This window comes from Heterocephalus glaber, unplaced genomic scaffold (assembly GCF_053883595.1).
Source record: "Heterocephalus glaber isolate CG9 unplaced genomic scaffold, H.glaber_assembly_v1.0 deba00001442, whole genome shotgun sequence".
NCBI classification, from domain to species: Eukaryota; Metazoa; Chordata; class Mammalia; order Rodentia; family Bathyergidae; genus Heterocephalus; species Heterocephalus glaber.
This window is the reverse complement of record NW_028258296.1, coordinates 40,301,288-40,319,524: the sequence shown is the minus strand read 5'-3', so window position 1 is coordinate 40,319,524 and position 18,237 is coordinate 40,301,288. Positions and strand designations below refer to the sequence as shown.

The following is an 18,237-nucleotide window of genomic DNA, read 5'->3' as shown; positions in this document are numbered from 1 at the left end:
TATTAATAAGATTGTCAGTGATAAAGCTTGCTTATTGATTTTGTACTTATGAGGAACAATTGAAACCTAACTACGGTGAATACATACATTTAAAAAAATGAAAACGCACATTGCCATTAATTCTTCTCTAAATCTCTCCACTGCTTCTAATACACTTCTGTGTTTTGCCACTTACTAGAGCAAATCTAGAAATCTTCGTCTGAGTTTTTAGTTGTGTGATGGTGACTGATTCAAAATCCTCAATTTATTCAAAGTGTTTACCTTTCATGGTCTTTTTTGATTCCAGGGAAAAGCCAGCAGTGCCAGATCTGGTGAATAAAGTGAATGAGGATACATTGCAGTGTTTCAACAAGACTCCCTTTCCGTTGAATGGAAACAACAGCATTCATGATACATTTAGATCACACCTCATGTCTTTGGTAAGTTCATTCCTCTGCTTTTCTGTTCTAGAGCACCTAATCCTTTCTTGTTAAATTAGCTTTCAAAACTTATTTAGGATTTTTCCTCTCTGAGGAAATCTCTATGAGATAGTGTTTGCCCGGTCCAGCCAGACAGCCAACAAACTATCAGATAACCCTTTGTGGGAAAATATGTGAGGAGAAGTAAAATTAAGCACATAACTTAAAGTGTATAATGGCAGCCCGAACATTTACTGTAGCAACTTAGTAACTTATGTTAGGATATAAGTTTACAATCATTTTCATTGTTCCAGTATACACAGCCTTTTAAATTTATTTTCTACTGATCAGGTAGCCTTAGTGTCCCATTTAAACATATGAAAAAAATCTGTTGATAACATATCAACATATATTAAAGAAGAAATTAGTTTCAGAATGTATGCTCCCAATGTATTAGTTAGAACATGCAATTTAAAAAGGTACATGCACAGACAACTCTGTAGATATACAGTCTCATATAGATCAAAAGATTTAAATTTTTTTTTATTAAGGTCTTACTTAAAAAAGCAAGAAATAGTTATGTAAAATGCTGCACCATTAATAGAATTTCAAATCCACAAAGATTTAACTTATGTCAACTTTATATCAATGTTCTTTGGTATTCAACTAGAAATGAGATATATTCAGTGGTTAACTTTATTTAAATTTATTTGCTGGAATCAAAGTGAATTCAGATAATATGTTCAATATTAAAAATAAATTATTATATATTTATATTAAATATTATTATATTGAAAATAAAAGTTATGTGAAGCAATAAATGCAAGAAAAATAATTTTACTCCATTTTGAAATATATTTGAACTATAAAAGTATTTGTAATCAATTCTGTTATTTACATAATTAATACTGACACCTAAGGAAGCTGAAGCCCTGTGCTCTGAGAGTAACTTATGTGACTAAGAAATAAAATTATTGAGAGAAAAGCTGATTTTTAAAAGTGAGTACTTTAACATGGCATGATATGATTTCTTTTGCTGTTCAACCACCTAAGTGATGTGATGGCTTCTGTCTAGATGTCCTCTCAGAGCCTAATGTGGTCATAGGTAGGACTTTTTCAGAGGTGGCTGGATCTAGAGTGTGTAACAGGGGAATTGATTCATGGTGCAATGCTGGGCCAAAGGGCAGTAAGATTAAGGGTGTGAGTTCTACCCATCCTAAGTAGTCTGGATAAGATAAAAGAGGCAGAAAGATTCTGTTAAGGTCCCTTTTTGCTTTTGCTGTCTTTTGTGAGTGATGAACAATTTCTCTTCTGTAATGCTCCCTGATATGTGCTACTCTGCCTTGGAGCTAGCCAACTATGAACAGAAACCTGTACAAACTATGAGTTGAACAAACCTGTCCTCCTTCAATTTTGAGTGTCTGATATTTTGCCTCAGCAGTGAGAAAAGTAACTAAGATAACTGTTCTTTAAAGCCATCTATATATCTTATGATAAAATACTTTTTAAGGTTATTTCTCTAAATTTGGTTGCATTTTGATCCCAGTAATTTGGAAATTGTTCAATTTAATTACTTAATCAACTGAATGCCAAATATATAGTTTAAAGTTTTTTAGATCAATAATTATTGAAAAAAATCATAGAAAAATAGAAGATGCTATATTTAGACCTTCAAATTAGAAATGGGGTTTTCCAAAAAGCACTCTTACTACAAAGAAATAAAAGACTTTATAGTAGAGAACTACTAAATCTAAAGACATAAAGATGGATAGTGTAGAGCTGAAAATATTGACATTAAGAATACAAACCATATTTAAGACAAAGAAGAAACACAGATAAACTTAGAATTAAGATCTGAATATTTTGAAAATTTATTTCAAAATAAATATTTTGAAACAAAAATATATATACACAAAAATAGAAAAAGAAAGACAAAGATAGACAATAAGGGGAAAATAAACTTTTAATGTACTTATAATTGCACTCAAGTACAGTGAAAGTATGGTAAATGTACTACAGATATTATTTAAAAAGATAAAAGACATCAATCTGTATATCAAGAAACATTAAATGTACCAAAAGAAAAGCACTGGATACCCCACACAAACATACACACCATAATAGCATTAATAAGTTTGTGGAAATCAAAAGCAAGGAGAAAAATCTTAATATAAGTAAGAATATAGATGGATCTAGTTGTAGATATAAAATGTTATAGAGATATAAATTCTTTAAAAGGAACCAAAGTATGATAAAATGGATACAATAACAACTGAATTATACAATAAAATACTATAATACACTGCATAATTTAAAAATATAGTTGCAATGTGTTATATGAAAGGAGAGGTTAGCATTCTCCTTGACAAGGATGGAAGAGGCCCTTGGGCCTGACAACACGCATACAATTAAGGCATTGCCACCTACTTCGTGGCATCTAACCATTGTTTTTATAGGACACAAATGGGTAAATGCCTAATAATTTCTCTAGTGTGAGAAACTGAAAGTGTAAATAAGGATTAAAATAATTAAAACAAATAATTGATAATTTGAAATAGGAAGAAAAGGTCCAAAGAGGTAGCAGAAGTGGGAGGGGAAGGGGAAAGGAAAGAAGGGAAAGCAAAAATGATGAGAAAAGAAAAAAAATGGAAACAAAGTCTATGTAAATAGGGAAGGGAGCACAGGTAATGGGGAAAAAATAAGAACCAAGATACATAATGTACAGGCACAAGAACCTAATGATAAATGTAAACATATTGTATACCTAAAATGGACCAATTAAAGAATTTAAGTTAATATACATATATAGTTGCAAGAGGGAGAAATACCCTTTGAGTATGTGTGAATTTGTGTGTGTTTGTTTTTCTTCAGACACTGACTCAGTCATTTGCATTAGGACATAAACAATAAGGAAAACATGGAGATTATTTGTTATTTTTGACATATGTATGGCAAGTAATTGATTTTAGCCTAAGTCCCAACCACTCACTCTCTATGGCCATGAAATTTTTAAAGCATGCAAGTCATCATTTTTCCATCTAAATCATATTGACCCCATCCCACTCCCATGATTAACTCACCACACACACAATTTTTTGACATTGAGTAGCAATGCTAATTTTAATCTGAATTCATTTTGTGCCTTGTGACATGATTATACAGTCTTCATAAGTGTCCCACTCTTATCTCCCATTTATTTGGTGTTTTAGCAGATATATTTTCACAAAACTATGCCCCTTTATTATCTCAGCATATTAACCAACTGGGCACAAAGACTTCTCATTGAACTCCAAATGCACTTATATAAGTGGTTACTCAATTTCTCTACTCAATAGGTAATGAATTTTCCCCAAAGGAAACTCTGATCTTTGCCTTGCACTACATGAGAACTTCACTCACCTATTCTTATATACTTCTGAGTCATCACCTGCCTATCTCCTACTTTTAAAAATTACACCTAATCCATCAGAAAACTATTTAGATTCCACCTTTAAAATATTATTTTTTGAACTTTATCTATATCCACAGATATCTCCCTGTTTCAAGTCACATTATTTATCAAGAAGACTAACTAAACTAGGTCCCTTCAATATTTTCCCTTTACTTAGAAATGCCTTCCAATAGTATGTCAGAAGTTAAACAGGAGTGCCCTAATTCATGTATTCTGATGCTACCATTGGCTCACTTTCTCACTTTTATATAACCATACTTGCATCCTCTCTTACACAAATATGCAGTATGTGATTAAGCTTCAGCAATATTTTGTTAAGATAGTTCTTCTTCCTGAAATATTCTTACCCTGCATATTTGATAGTGCTAAATTTCTTCTATTCAGGTTTTCATGCAAGTTTCACTTACACTTCTTTCTTTGCCCTATCTAAAATTGTTCCTCTTACCTCAGGTTTTATATGAAATTTCTGGCTTTATTTTTTTCCATCACTAGTCACAAAATTCTTTGCATTTTTATACTTTTTTCTTGTTTTTGACTTTTCCTTCTCATTACCATGTATAAAGGATGATACAAATACATGGTGAATATTTAAATTAAAAATGTTCTTGCAGTAAAGACACATGGCCAATAATTCCCATAAAACACTCTTTCAATGTTCTTGTCACTTTCTGAAGTAGTTCTGAAGTCCTGCTTGGTTAGGGTCTTTAAGAGGTGTGATTAGAATTACAGTTAATGCTGCTGGCCACTGCCATCCAACAGAAAGGAAGCTCATAATAATGTGTCTTCCTCCACTTCAGTCACTGGATCTGGCACTGTGCAAATTTTCACTGTTCCATAAAGTCAAAAATACTGTGAAAGGTAAACAGTTTGGGTCAATTCTGAATATCAGAACAAGATGGTACATAAGAGGACTTCCAGAACTGCTTCAGAAAGTGACAAGAACAATAGGACCAATCTGTTCAAAGTGAGGGAGAGTACTGAAAATATTTTTGTTTGTTTATCTGAATATTTTTGTCAAGGTCTCACTATGTACTTTAGGTTGACCTTAAACTCACAGAAATATTCCTGTCTCAGCCTCTGAAGTCCTTGGTTTATAGGCATGTGCCACTATACCTAGCTCTGAGAATATTAATAGCACTGTCTTTTACTGTAATACATTAAAAAAAAATTAAACAGTCACCATAGTTTTCAGTCATTCTTCATAAACTCCGTGTAGCACAGTCTTTTTTGCAATTGTTTTCTTTGGTATCATCTCTGCAGTCATCTATCACTGCATAAATGAATACAACAGTGTTCTAGCCCTTGTCTTCCTCAACAGCTTCCCTGTGAGTGCTACAACTTTAAGCTATCACAGGATACGGCATTTTTGAACACTTATTCTTACTATTTACAGCAAAATTCCATAATTAATTGTTCTATTTAAAGTATAAATTGTTGGTAGCAGTAAGATAGTTTAAACTGGTATTGTGAAAATTGCATGTAAATAGAAAGCTTCAGAGACACTATCTTTTTATATGGCCATCAATAAAGGCACTAATTGCTTTTGGCATATAAAAATTGCTGTGCTTGATTTACCAAAATATACTATTAAATTGTTACAAGGCTGTAGATATTTATATGTACAATGTTCATAGATCCACAAGAATTCAGAAACTCTTCTGAGTTAATGACAACTTCTTAAATTATAGTTTGTGTATAACTGTCAATGTTACCTCCAGGAGACTGACATTATTTCACATTTGCTACCTTAACAAAATAATTCTAACTCCTAATAAAACATTTTTATTATGCCCTTAGAATTACAACTTTGTCTGGATATTGAAAATACAAGAGACGTGAGAAAAATGTATGGATGCTACCGCTAAAATTTATCTGTAGTTTGAAAATGTTTTCCATTATTTTATTTTATTTTTTATTTTTTCCTGGTACTGCGGATCGAACTTGGGACCTTGTACTTGTGAGGCAAGTGGCAGAAGCACTGAGCTAAATCCCTGGCAATTCCCATTATTTTAGTAAAATTTTACCCATATGTATTGTTGTCACTTAATTCTCAAAATTTCATCTACAAAGTTCTGCTTTACCTAACTTGAGAAAATCTCCTTGTGCTTAGACCAGTCCTGTAAAAAATGGTTGAAAATATTAGAATACTACACTCAGGTCAGTGATAAGGAATGTTGATAGAGGTGGGAGACTTTGTGGCCCCCAAAGAAAAACAAGTAGTAATGAGAACTTTCTTCAAGTATTAATTACTAGATCCATGTGAGTAACATTAAAAGAAAAAATATTTTTTTCAAATCATGAAACCACTACTCAATATATAAAAATAAAAGCTCAACATATTGCTTCCTAAAAGAAGAGTGTTATCCTGATGAGGCATGGCAATCAATGATCAATACATTCTGATATCTTATTAAATATTTGGAAAATCTTTTCTTTTCATATCAGTATTAAGGGTGAATTGAATTAATACCAGTCTTCAGAATGCAGTGTGTAGTATAAATGTATTATTGACAGGAAGATTTGATGAAATGTCTTCAGATTATTAGGTAACAATGATAGCATGATGGCAGCATGTCATATGGATATTTGCAAAATAAAATCAAATTTATACTGGAAAGTCATAAAAACTCATTAATTTGGAGAAAATATGTTATGTGATTTTAGAAATGAGAGAAAAACAACCAAAAAGAGGACCACACCCAACAATTTAAGAAATATGTTCTTATTTACAAATTTCTTTTAGTGATAAATGAGAAAAAATGTAATCTTTCTGAAAAGATGAATATTGAATGAACAAAATTCTTTTCCCCCATTTTTGTGAGAGATACATTACCACACAAACATTATTTTAATGAATTAAGAATCAGCTTGATTTTTTTTGAAATCATTCTCAGTTTCCACCATCATTGGAGGAAAGATAGCCGATTTAATAAATGGTGTTGGAAAAACTGTATTTCAACCTGCCAAAGATTAAACTAGACCCATACCTATCACCATGCACTAAACTAAGATCAAAGTGGATTTAAAGATATAAATATTAACACAGATACACTAAACTTGCTGGAAGATAAGTCAGGTAGAACTCTTGAAGGCACTGATATAGGAAAAGACTTTATTAGCAAAACCTCAGTAGCACGGGAACTAGCATGGGAACTCAATATCTGAGATCTCATCTTATTAAAAAGCTTCTGCACTGCAAAAGAAACCACCAACAGAGCTAAGAGACAACTTACAATGTTGGAAAAAAACTTTAGCAACTGTACCTCATACAAAGGAATACTATCTAGAATATATTAAGAACTGAAAAAAATCAGATCCCCCAAATTTAAAGACCCAATTCAAAAATGGGTATCTGAAATGAACAGACATTTCTCAGACAAAGAAGTAAAAACAGCAAATAAATATATGAAAAAATGTTCAACATCACTGATCATTCAAGAGATGAAGATGAAAACAACACTGAGATTTCACCTCATCCCAGAAAGAATGGCTGCTATCAAGAAAGCAACCAATAACAAATGCTGGTGGTGCTCTTGGGAGAAAGGAACCCTTCTCCATTGCTGGTGGGAGCGCAGGCTGGTGCAACCTCTATAGAAATCAGTGTGGAGATACCTCAAAAAACTAGGACAAGAGGTCCCATTTGACCCAGGTATTCCCCTTCTGGGTATCTTCCCAAAAGAATTAAAAGAATCATACCACAGCGATATATGTGCATCCATGCTCATAGCAGCACAATTTGTAATAGCTAAAGCTTGGAAGCAGCCCAAGTGCCTGTCAACTGGAAACTGGATAAAGGAGATGTTGTTGGGGTTTTTTTTTGTTTTGTTTTAATAAAATGGAGTACTACTAAGCCATAAAGAACGAGAAACTAGATTCATTTATAGCTAAATGGATGCATATTGACGCCATACTCTTAAGTGAAATAAATAGAACACATGCGTGTAAATGCCAAATAGTTTCTCTAGTGTGAGAAACTGAAAGTGTAAATAAGGGTTAAAATGATTTACATGAATAATTGATAATTTGAAATAGGAAGAAAGGTCCAAAGGGTTAGGAGTGGTGGGAGGGAAGGGGAAAGGAAAGAAGGGAATGTAAATCTATGAGAAAAAAATATGGAAATGAGGTCTATGTAAATAGGGAAGGGTGCACAAGTAATGGGGAAAAAATAAGAACCAAGGTACATCATGTACAGGTATGAGCACCCAATGATAAATGTAAATGTATTGTATACCTAAAACGTACCAATAAAAGAACTTAATAGTAATAATAAAAAAGAACAGAATGTTAAAAGCACTTAGAGAAAAGCAATGAATTATATATAATGGAAAATTCTTTGGAAATATAGCCAATTTCTTAACACAAACCTTAAAGACCAGAAGAGCTTGGCATGAAGTGTTTCATGCCTTAAAAGAAAACAATTTTTAATCCAGGATGATATATTCTGCAAAACTACCATTTAAAATTTATGAAGAAATAAGTTAGTTTTGTAATATAAAGCACCTAAAGAAATTCATGAATACCAAACCAGCACTCCAGAAACTTTTCAGTGATACCCTAGAGAGAAGCAATGAAACCAACAATGACAAAGATCTAATACAATGAATATCCCAGGAAGGGAAGCAGTTAAGTAGAAGGGAAAGATATGGAATCAGCAACAAGAATAAAAGGCAATGGCAGGAAAACTTTAAACCCTATCAGTAGTAACTCTCACACTGAATTGTCTCAATTCCCCAGTCAAGAAACACAGACTGCCAGAATGGACCAAGAAACAAATCCAAAGATATTTTATATATAAGAAATATATTTACTCACAAAGAAACTGATACTAAAAATCAAATGATGGAAAACAATATTTCATGCAACAGAGACCCCCCAAAAAACAATTGTAGCTATGTTACATTCAGATAAAGTGGACTTCAAGCAGAAGCTGATCAAAAGAGAAAAGAAATGTTGCTATGTATTGGTTAGGAAAACAATCCAACAGGAATAGGTGAAAATTGTTAACATATCCGCACTGAACAACAGTGTACCCAACTTGATAAGAAAGTACTAATGAACAGAAGAGGTCATACAAAAATAAACAAAACTATATTGGGGTACTTCAATATCCCTCTATCACAAATAGGTAGATAAACTAGACAAAAATCAGCAAAGAATCATCAGAGCTGAAGAAAACCTTCAAACAAATGAACTTAATATGTATTTATAGACCGTTCCACCCAGCAACAAGAGAATACACATTCTTTTCAGCAGCCCATGGAACTTTCTCCAAAATAGACAACGTACTATTGGCCAATAAATTAGTCTTAAATAAATTTAAAAGAATTGAAATTCCACCATGCATATGATTAGACCACAGTGCAATGAGTTTAGATCAACAACAAAAGAAAATGCAGAAATTATGCAAATACATGGAAATTAAATATTATACTCTTAAATCAAATTCAGTTACAGAAAAAAATCAAAGAAGAAATAAGACAGTTTCTAGAAATAAATAATAATGCCACTCCAGTATATTGGAACTTATGGGACACAGTGAAATCATCCCAACAGGGAAAACAGAATGAGCTCAAATAAATAAACTAACCATGGACTTCAAGGTCCTCAAAAAACAAGAGCAATCCATACCCACCCAGTACAAGAAGGGAAATTACAAAGATCAGAGTTGAAATCAATGAATTTGAGACAAAAAAGGAAATCAATACAAAGAATTCGTGAATCTAAAGCTTGTTCTTTGAAAAAACAAACAAAGCAGACAAACTCTTAGCCAATCTAACAAAAAAGGAGAGAAAAGATACAAATCAAGACAATCAGAAATGAAAAAGGTGAAATCACAACAGACACTGGTGAAATTTTAAAAAATATTAACTTCCATTTCACAAACCTGTATGCCAGTAAATTGAAGAATTTAGAAGATATGTTAATATCTAGATATGTTAATGACAAAAGTTGAACCAAGAATATTTAAAAACCCTGAAAAATCCAATAACTGTCAATAAAGTTGAAGCAGTAATTAAAAAAAAAACTACCAACTAAGAAAAACTCAGATCTAGATGGTTCACTGCTGAATTATTTAAAAACTTCATGAGTAGCTTTAATGTAAATTCTCAAGATTTTCAATGATATAAATGGGAAGGAGTACTCCCAATGTCATTCCTGAAAGCTACTGTAACCCGATTCTAATACTGGACAGGAATCCAAACAAAAAGAGAAATATAGACCAATCCCTTTTATAAATATAGATGTAAAAATACACAAGATCCTGGCAAACAGAATCCAATAAATCATCAAAAAGGTCACACATCACGACATTAGCTTCATTCCAGAGATGCAAGAATGATTCAACATACACAAGTTAATAAATGTACTACATCACATAAATAGAAACAAGTTCAAAAAAAATCACAATAGTCACAGAAAAAAGCCTTTGACAGAATTCAACTTCCTTTTACAATAAAAAAATTGAAAAATAGGTATAAAAGGCCATTATCACAATTTAATGAAAGGCATTTATGACAAACTTACTTCATTATATTAAATAAGAAAAAATTAAAAACTTTCCCTCTAAAATCAGGATGACAAAGATATCTACTCTAACCACCCCTGTTCAACATAGTACTGGAAGAATTGGCAAGAGCAGTTAGGCAAGAAAAGTAAATAAATGGGGTATGCATAGGAAAAGAAGTCACATTATTATTATTTGAGGATGACTTGATCCTCTACAAAGGTGACTCAAAAAATCCACTAATAGATCTTAGAATTAATAAAAAATTTCAATAATTACAGAATACAAACCAGTACGCAAAACTCAATAGCATTCCTGTACATTAGTAATGAACTCACTGAAAAAGAAATTAGGAAAAAATACCATTCACAATAGTACCCCACAAAAATGAAATACTTAACGGTTATCTTAACTAAGGCAGTGAAAGACCTCTACAATGAAAAGTACAACACTTTGGAAAAGGACATCAAAGATAATATCATAAAATAGAAAAATATCCCCTGTTCCAGGATAGACAGAATCAACATATTCAGATGGGCCTTACTTCCAAAATTGATGTAGAGATTTAATCCCAATCAAATTCCAACAGCATTCTTTACAGAACTGGAGAAATAAACCCTGAAATTTATATGAAACCAGAAGAAACCCAGAATAGCAAAAGATATACTGGTACAGGGGCCGGGGATTTAGCTCAGTTGTTTTGCCACCTGGTGCGGAAGTGCAAGGACCTGAGTTGGATCCCCAGTACCAAAAAAAAAAAAAAAAAAAAAAAGATATACTGGTTAAAATGAGCCAAACAGGAGACATTACCATTTCATAGATGAAGTTATTTATAAAACTATTGTTATAAAAAGACCGTACTGGGACAAAAACAGACATGAGGTTCAATGGAACAGAATACAGGCTATAGAAACAACCCAAGCACATTCAACTATTTAATCTGTTAAAAAGGATTGAAAACATACACTGCAGGAAAGATAGCCTCTTTAATAAATGGTTATCCATTTATTGGGAAAATTGCTTATCCGTAGACTATTGAGGGATGACCCATATCTTTCACCATTTACTAAACTAAAATCAAACTGGATGAAGGAACTGAATGTTAAAATAGAAACATTTCATCTGTTGAAAGACAAAATAGGTAAAACTCTTCAAGTCACTGGCTTAGACGAGGACTTTCTGAGCAGAATTCTGGTTGCACAGGAAATAGTATTGAGAATAAAAAATGGGATCATATCTGATTAAAAAGCTTTTCTCATGCAAAGAAACAACACAGTGGAAAAACAACCTACAGAATGGGAAAAAGAGTGCTCTTCCATAGATAGAGGACTAATATCTAGAATATATAAGAATTAAAGAAGAAAAAAACTGATACAATCACTATTGAAATCAATATGGAAATTCCTCAAAAAACTAAAAGTAGAAATTACATTTGACCCAGCTCCTCCTCCTCTTCCAAAAAGAGTTAAAGATATCATATTCCACTGATATATGCCAGTGTCTATAGCAACCCAATTCATAATAGCTAAATCTTGGAAAGAGCCTATGTGTCCAACAACAGATGAATAGATAAGAACGTGGTATTTATACACAATGGAGTACTACTGTACCAGAAAAAGGATACACTTGAGTCATTTGTAGGAAAACGGATGTACCTTGAGACCATAATGTTAAGGGATATAATTCAGACACACAAGCTTAAATATTGCAAGATTTTTTATATTAAAAAACTCTCTCTCTCTCTGTGTGTGTGTGTGTGTGTGTGTGTGTATATATATATATATATATATATATATGACAGATATGAAAAAAACAGAGATATTGTAATTCCGTGCAGAAAATGCATCAAAAAGTGTACCTTGACTTAATACAATTATCTTATATGTTTTATATGGTCTTTGGCCTATTAGTCTTATTTCAATCTTCATATATGATAAGTAACTTTATAAAGTATCATAAAATAAATAAATGAATCCTCTGCTGGAAAAATAAAAGGATGATGGGGGAAGAAGGGAATTGAAATGTATTATGTACATGTACCAATCTCCTACAGTAAATATAATCATTAGGTACTACAAACATGTACTAATAAAAGTTCAAAAAATAATTAATTCAAAGAATAAAAAGATTAGATCTTCTGAAATAAAAATAACCAATGACAAGACGAGTAACTGAAATTAATACATACTTCATAGAAGTACAAATAGCCAATAAATATCTCAAGAAATGCTCAACATTTCTGACTATTAGGAAAATACACATTAAAACGGCATTGAGGGTCCACCTTACCCCAGAAAGAATGGCCATCTACAAGAAGTCTAATAATAAGAAATTCTGGACAGACTCCAAGAAAAAAGTCTTCTACACTGCTGGTGGAAATGTAAATTAGTGCAGCAATTTCAGAAATCAGTGTGGAGATTCCTCAAACAATACAAGAAGAAATTCCATTTGACACAAGTATTCTCCTTCTAGGTATCTCCCTCGAAGAATTAAAGACATCATATCACAATGATACATGCATATCCATGTTTATGGCAGCATAATTAATAATAGGTAAATTTTAGAAGCAGCCTATATGTCCATCAACAGACGAATGGATAAAGAAAATGTGTTTTTTACACACAAGTGAGTTCTATTCTGTCATAAAGAATAATATAAACTTGAGTCCTTTGTACAAAAATGATGTACCTTGAGATCATAATAGTAAGTGAAATAGATTGGACACATAAGCCTAAATATCACATGGTTTCTCTTGTATGAGAAACTTAAAGTATAAATAAAGGGCACAATAAAAGATAGGTGATGAGAAGCATGGAGGTAAATCTATAAAATGTGAAATGATCACAAATTTAAGGGAGGGAAGCAGGCATGGAAAGAAAGGAGATGAAAAATGGAATTAAGATTTGTTATGTACATGTACCAATTCCACGCAAGGAATGCTATCATTACATACTATAAACATGTGCTAATAAAAAATTAAAAATCTCCTTGTATAATAATCCACAACAATACTACTATTTTATGTATAGAAACACATTGGTCTCCTTTCTTATCATTCTATGCTGTGGAAGGGTTTTGTTAGTTGTTTGAGGGAAAGACGCCTAAAAGATCATGAGTGTATTTGGAGAAAATAAGAAAACAACATAGAAGAAACAATTGCAGGATTGAGATATAAAATATTCCAATATTTTGCCAAGTATATCTGTATTCCAGTTACATCAGGGGCTGAGCAGGAAGGTTGCAATTTCAAGTCTAGCTGGGACAACTTAGAACATGTATCAAAAAAAAAACAAAAACCAGCCTGAATATATAGCTCAGTGGTCGAGCATTTGATCTCTGGCACCCCACACACACACCAAGAGAAAAAATACAACATTTTAACTCAGGAAATTAAATTGATTATTGAATATTCATGGAAAATTATAAATATAGAGTAATTACCAGCAAAAGTGGAATGAGTAAATACTGTAAGGGTGTATACATTAGCTGGTAGGCAGAATTCAATGTCTACTTAAACTTACTTTATTTTGATGAACCAGATCAGAATGGCATTAGTATAGTAGTTCTATCTTCATCACATTGTTCAGATATCGAGGTAGAAGTCAGATTTAAATGGGATTAAGATTTTTCAAGCAATTACTTCAAAGAAAGCAAGAGAAAGGGCAGTTGATATATGGATATAGAAGGCCTTATAGTGATTGCTTCTGGAATTCATATGACTGAGGGTCATAGTGTTGAAGATACAGGTCACTTTACTCAATTTTGTAAGGTCCAGATATAAAAGAGACAATAATTTCATAGTTGTTTCTTTAATGAGAACCACATCATGTTTTTCAAATAATTTAAGTGGATTTTGCTCATACCCATGCAATCCAAAGCTCAGGAAAATGAAATTGTATTTTGCATTTTATTCTCCATAAAATCACATGCGGTTACTATAAAAAATGATTGTCATTTCAAAATTTGCACTGCTTTCAATAAATGCAACTAGCATATAAATAAAGCTAGAAATTCCAATGATCTTTCACATACTATAATCAGTGTTCTAAAAAATAAAGCTAATATTAACCTAAATATTAATCTGGAAGTTTACTTTTAAAAATTTTACTTTCATGAATGTAATTTTTAGTTAGATTTGTTTAATTATTTCAACTTTGTAGGAGTTAATTAAGTAATTTGGGTGGCAATTAATTATGTAGATAATTTGTATTATATTCTATTTCTCCAGTCAACACCTGCATTTTTATGTAGTATAAATTGAACCTGAATGATGGACTTTATAGTAGTATAAAAAGTAAATTTGGTACATCTGAGCTACATAGTAATAAATGAAAAATGTCTTGATAATTTAATCACTGCCTTAATATATTCAAAATTTCTTCATTTTTCTAATCATTAAATAGTACTCTTTGTGTATGGACTTCAAACTCCCTCCTTTATGTTTAGTATTTTAAATTTCCTTTTTTTTTAAAGAGAAATGTCAGGCCAGGGGTTTAGCTCAGGGTGCCCACACACAAAAAAAAAAAAAACAAGAGAGAGAGAGACAAATTTCTTTGTCTATAATTACTCCAAATTAACTAAATATTATGAATTTTAAAGTATGAATTTGTAAAAGAAATTATCTACTTTTAAATACCTTCTGTGGAATGTAGAAGGTAGCAAAAGAATTAGAAATTACATTCTATGTAGCGTTCTATAAAAGAAAACAGTGCATCGAATTGAAAATGTCAAGTAACAAATTTTTGTTTCTCAATTAAGAACAAACCCATTATGATACCCACATGAACACAAACCCTTCTTTAACATCTTTGTGGCCAGTCCCATAAAAATAACAAGGATACTTAAAAATATAATTATGCAAAAGATAAGGCATTTCATTCTTTTTCTGGGGATTTTTTCTTCTCTTTTGAATTGCTGTAGGTGGAATCCAGGGCGTGCTTATACTTGGTAAGTGATCTCCACTGAACTAAAACTCATACTCCCTGGGCAATTTTCAACATAGACTCCTATTTCCACTAGAAACACTTGACAGTTTAGCAATATTTCTATACTGTCATGGCCTGAAGGACATATTATAATATTATAAAAACAAGCTTCTTAGTACTTTAGATAACTTATCTGATCAAAAACCTAATAAAATAAGTAGATAATTTTATTTAATTGTACTTTTCACAATTTAAGTGTCATTTCCTGGTCATAATATGTTTTCTATAACTTTTAATTTTGATTGACAAGCAATAAATATATTCATGAAGCACAACATGATGTTTTGATTCACGTATACATTAGGTAATTGAATCAGAGCAATTAGCACATTCATCTTTGAAAAGTAACTATTTCAAAGTCAAACAGACTGTTTTATCCATTTCTGTTAGATCTGAAATGGTGTTACAAACATACAAAGAATATAAATACAGATCAGAGTGATAATTCCATGGCTTTATATATAAATAAAACAGATATCAGATGTCAGATAAAATTTTTACTGAAATGATCATACTGATCAAAAATATACTGATCATAAATATACTTCAATTTACAGTGAATAAAATCATTCTAGCAACTCTCCCAATATAATATCAGAATATTAGTCTCCAGAAATGTACCACTCTTTACCTTCATGACATTTTATTCATTATTCTTTGCCATGATACAAAGAAACAGATATAAATTACATATAATGATATTGATCAGCTCTTTGTAAACTGCTTTTCCCGTCTTCTAATATGAATATACTTTGCAGCGACTAAGTCTAGTTCAGAGCTTTGCCTTTTGTGTTGAAAGTATTGTCTGACATATTAGAGCCACATAATTTCTATTCAATTAGCAAAATAATTGAAAAGAAATGTTATTTTCTTTTTTATTACCATATGTTTGTGATACATAGTGTTTATACTAGTTTGGGGGAATTGAAACATTCATATTTAATTTCTTGATCATTTTTGGTTACTTTACCTACCCCTTACACTCCACTTGGATAAATCACTTTCTAAGAACAAATGTTTATTAATTACAATACTATATATCTGCTACAAGTTTCGCTATTGTCTGCACACATACAATCCTACTTAATTTTCTCAGCAACTTTAATAGGTAGGCACATTATACTATTATTATAATCTCTCTTTTGTAAACATAGAAACTACACAAAGAAAACAAGTACCTACATTATTGAATTTCATAAGTTTTGTATTCCAAACTGAGTATATTTAATGTAATTTCTAACCATATACTATAATTGATAATGTATTGTTATTGAATTTCCCTACTAGTTTATATAACGTGTACAAAACTGCTATTATACACTAATTCATTTATAAAACCTGGAGAAAAATTTTTAAAAAGTATACATTCAAAACATCATAAAATATTTTTGCCTCACATGGAAATATATACAGTCAAAATAATAAACAAGAGCACATAGCTGTAGAATTCTGATATTAAATATTTCAACTTTTTGATGTAAGTAGGTCTTCCTTAATTAAAAATGGTAATAATTGTATTTTATCCAAAGTAAACTTACCCATGATACAGCAATTAATAATTTTTTATAAGAAAATGTCAATTCATGTAGACAAATAGTATATTTGTGCATGTGTATATTATATATTTAAGTATTCATTTTTTTCCAATAAAACTTGCTCTATAGTTATATTTTACTATAATATCCTTATTTTTATTGACTCATAAATACTCATTTTTTTATAGTGCATCATCTATTTAAACATAAGATTTAGGTAACAAAAAGCAACCTCCGTAGTAAAATTGTTAAATGTAAAAAGCCCATCACTTTGAAATCAAGTAGATTTATCATCATTTATAATTCATTAGGACTGCTTTTTAAACACAGCTTCAAGCATCTACTAGGTATTTATATTGGAGGAAGATAAAATGCATAGATGGACGTCGCTGTCTAATAAATCTCTTTCATGCTTTTCACTTGCAGTGACAACAACCTGACCTTGGAGGAGGTCTGTCATCTAGTGTCTTTATCAGAAGATAGGAGCAAAGCGAAAACCTAGATGGTCTAGAACTCTCTGAACACTGTTTGATCTTCTTAATATACTATGACAAACTCTTTTCATTTTTGCATTTACATATTTCAATTTTATCATACGCTTTTTTTAACTCTTAAATAGGACTGAGAATGATATAGGAAAACTGCTAGGCTAGTACACCATTAATGGAGAATTCCCTAGCCAAGAAAAAAGCCACAGGAAAGCTGATTTTAAATCAACACAAAATTACAACAGGGAAAGATTAGGATGGCAAGAACAAACCCATAAAACTATAAAGGATGAGGTAATAAAAGTAAAGCAGTGAGATGAAAAGTAATGTTTATTAATTGTCTAGTGACTTTTCCTCCTATTGGGTCTCATCTCTCTTTTGGAAAGAGCCTAAATAAAAATCATAGCTTCTGCTTTTCAAATTTTTTTCTTGTGCGAATACATCAGCGGTGTCATATATTTACCCCTGCCTTCCTGAATCACAGGTAATTGTGTATATGGCTTCTCATTCACAATGAGCACAGCCTTTGAAGAAAAAGCTTTTAAAATGCAGGGCCATGATTTTATTTGCCTAGAATTTAAGAGATAACTTGAAGGTATCTAGCAGTTCATTTCCCCAAAATATTCTCAAGTGTCATAGTCTGAATGACAAGTTATGTTACCTAAAATTCTGAATAGATTTCATGGTAATGTTAATATGATTGATGCATTTTTAAACAAATAAGTCAGTATATTTTGAAGCATTATCCCCTTAAGCTTTTACATGATGTTTTAGTATTTCTAGCCTGTTTAATAGTTCCAAGAGATATCTTAAGACTGCCTTATTGAATGATTGCTAGGGTGAATAAACAGGGTACTTTCCAAGGATTTATTAAA

General features: G+C 31.5%; 1 non-coding gene across 1 annotated transcript; it reads left to right on the top strand.

The window, feature by feature from the left end:
- The first annotated feature begins 2,728 nt into the window (after positions 1-2,728).
- On the top strand, positions 2,729-2,851 carry LOC147827706 (U6atac minor spliceosomal RNA). The gene has a single exon (XR_015452123.1). It is a non-coding gene; the product is annotated as a U6atac minor spliceosomal RNA (small nuclear RNA).
- The last annotated feature ends 15,386 nt before the right edge of the window (positions 2,852-18,237 follow it).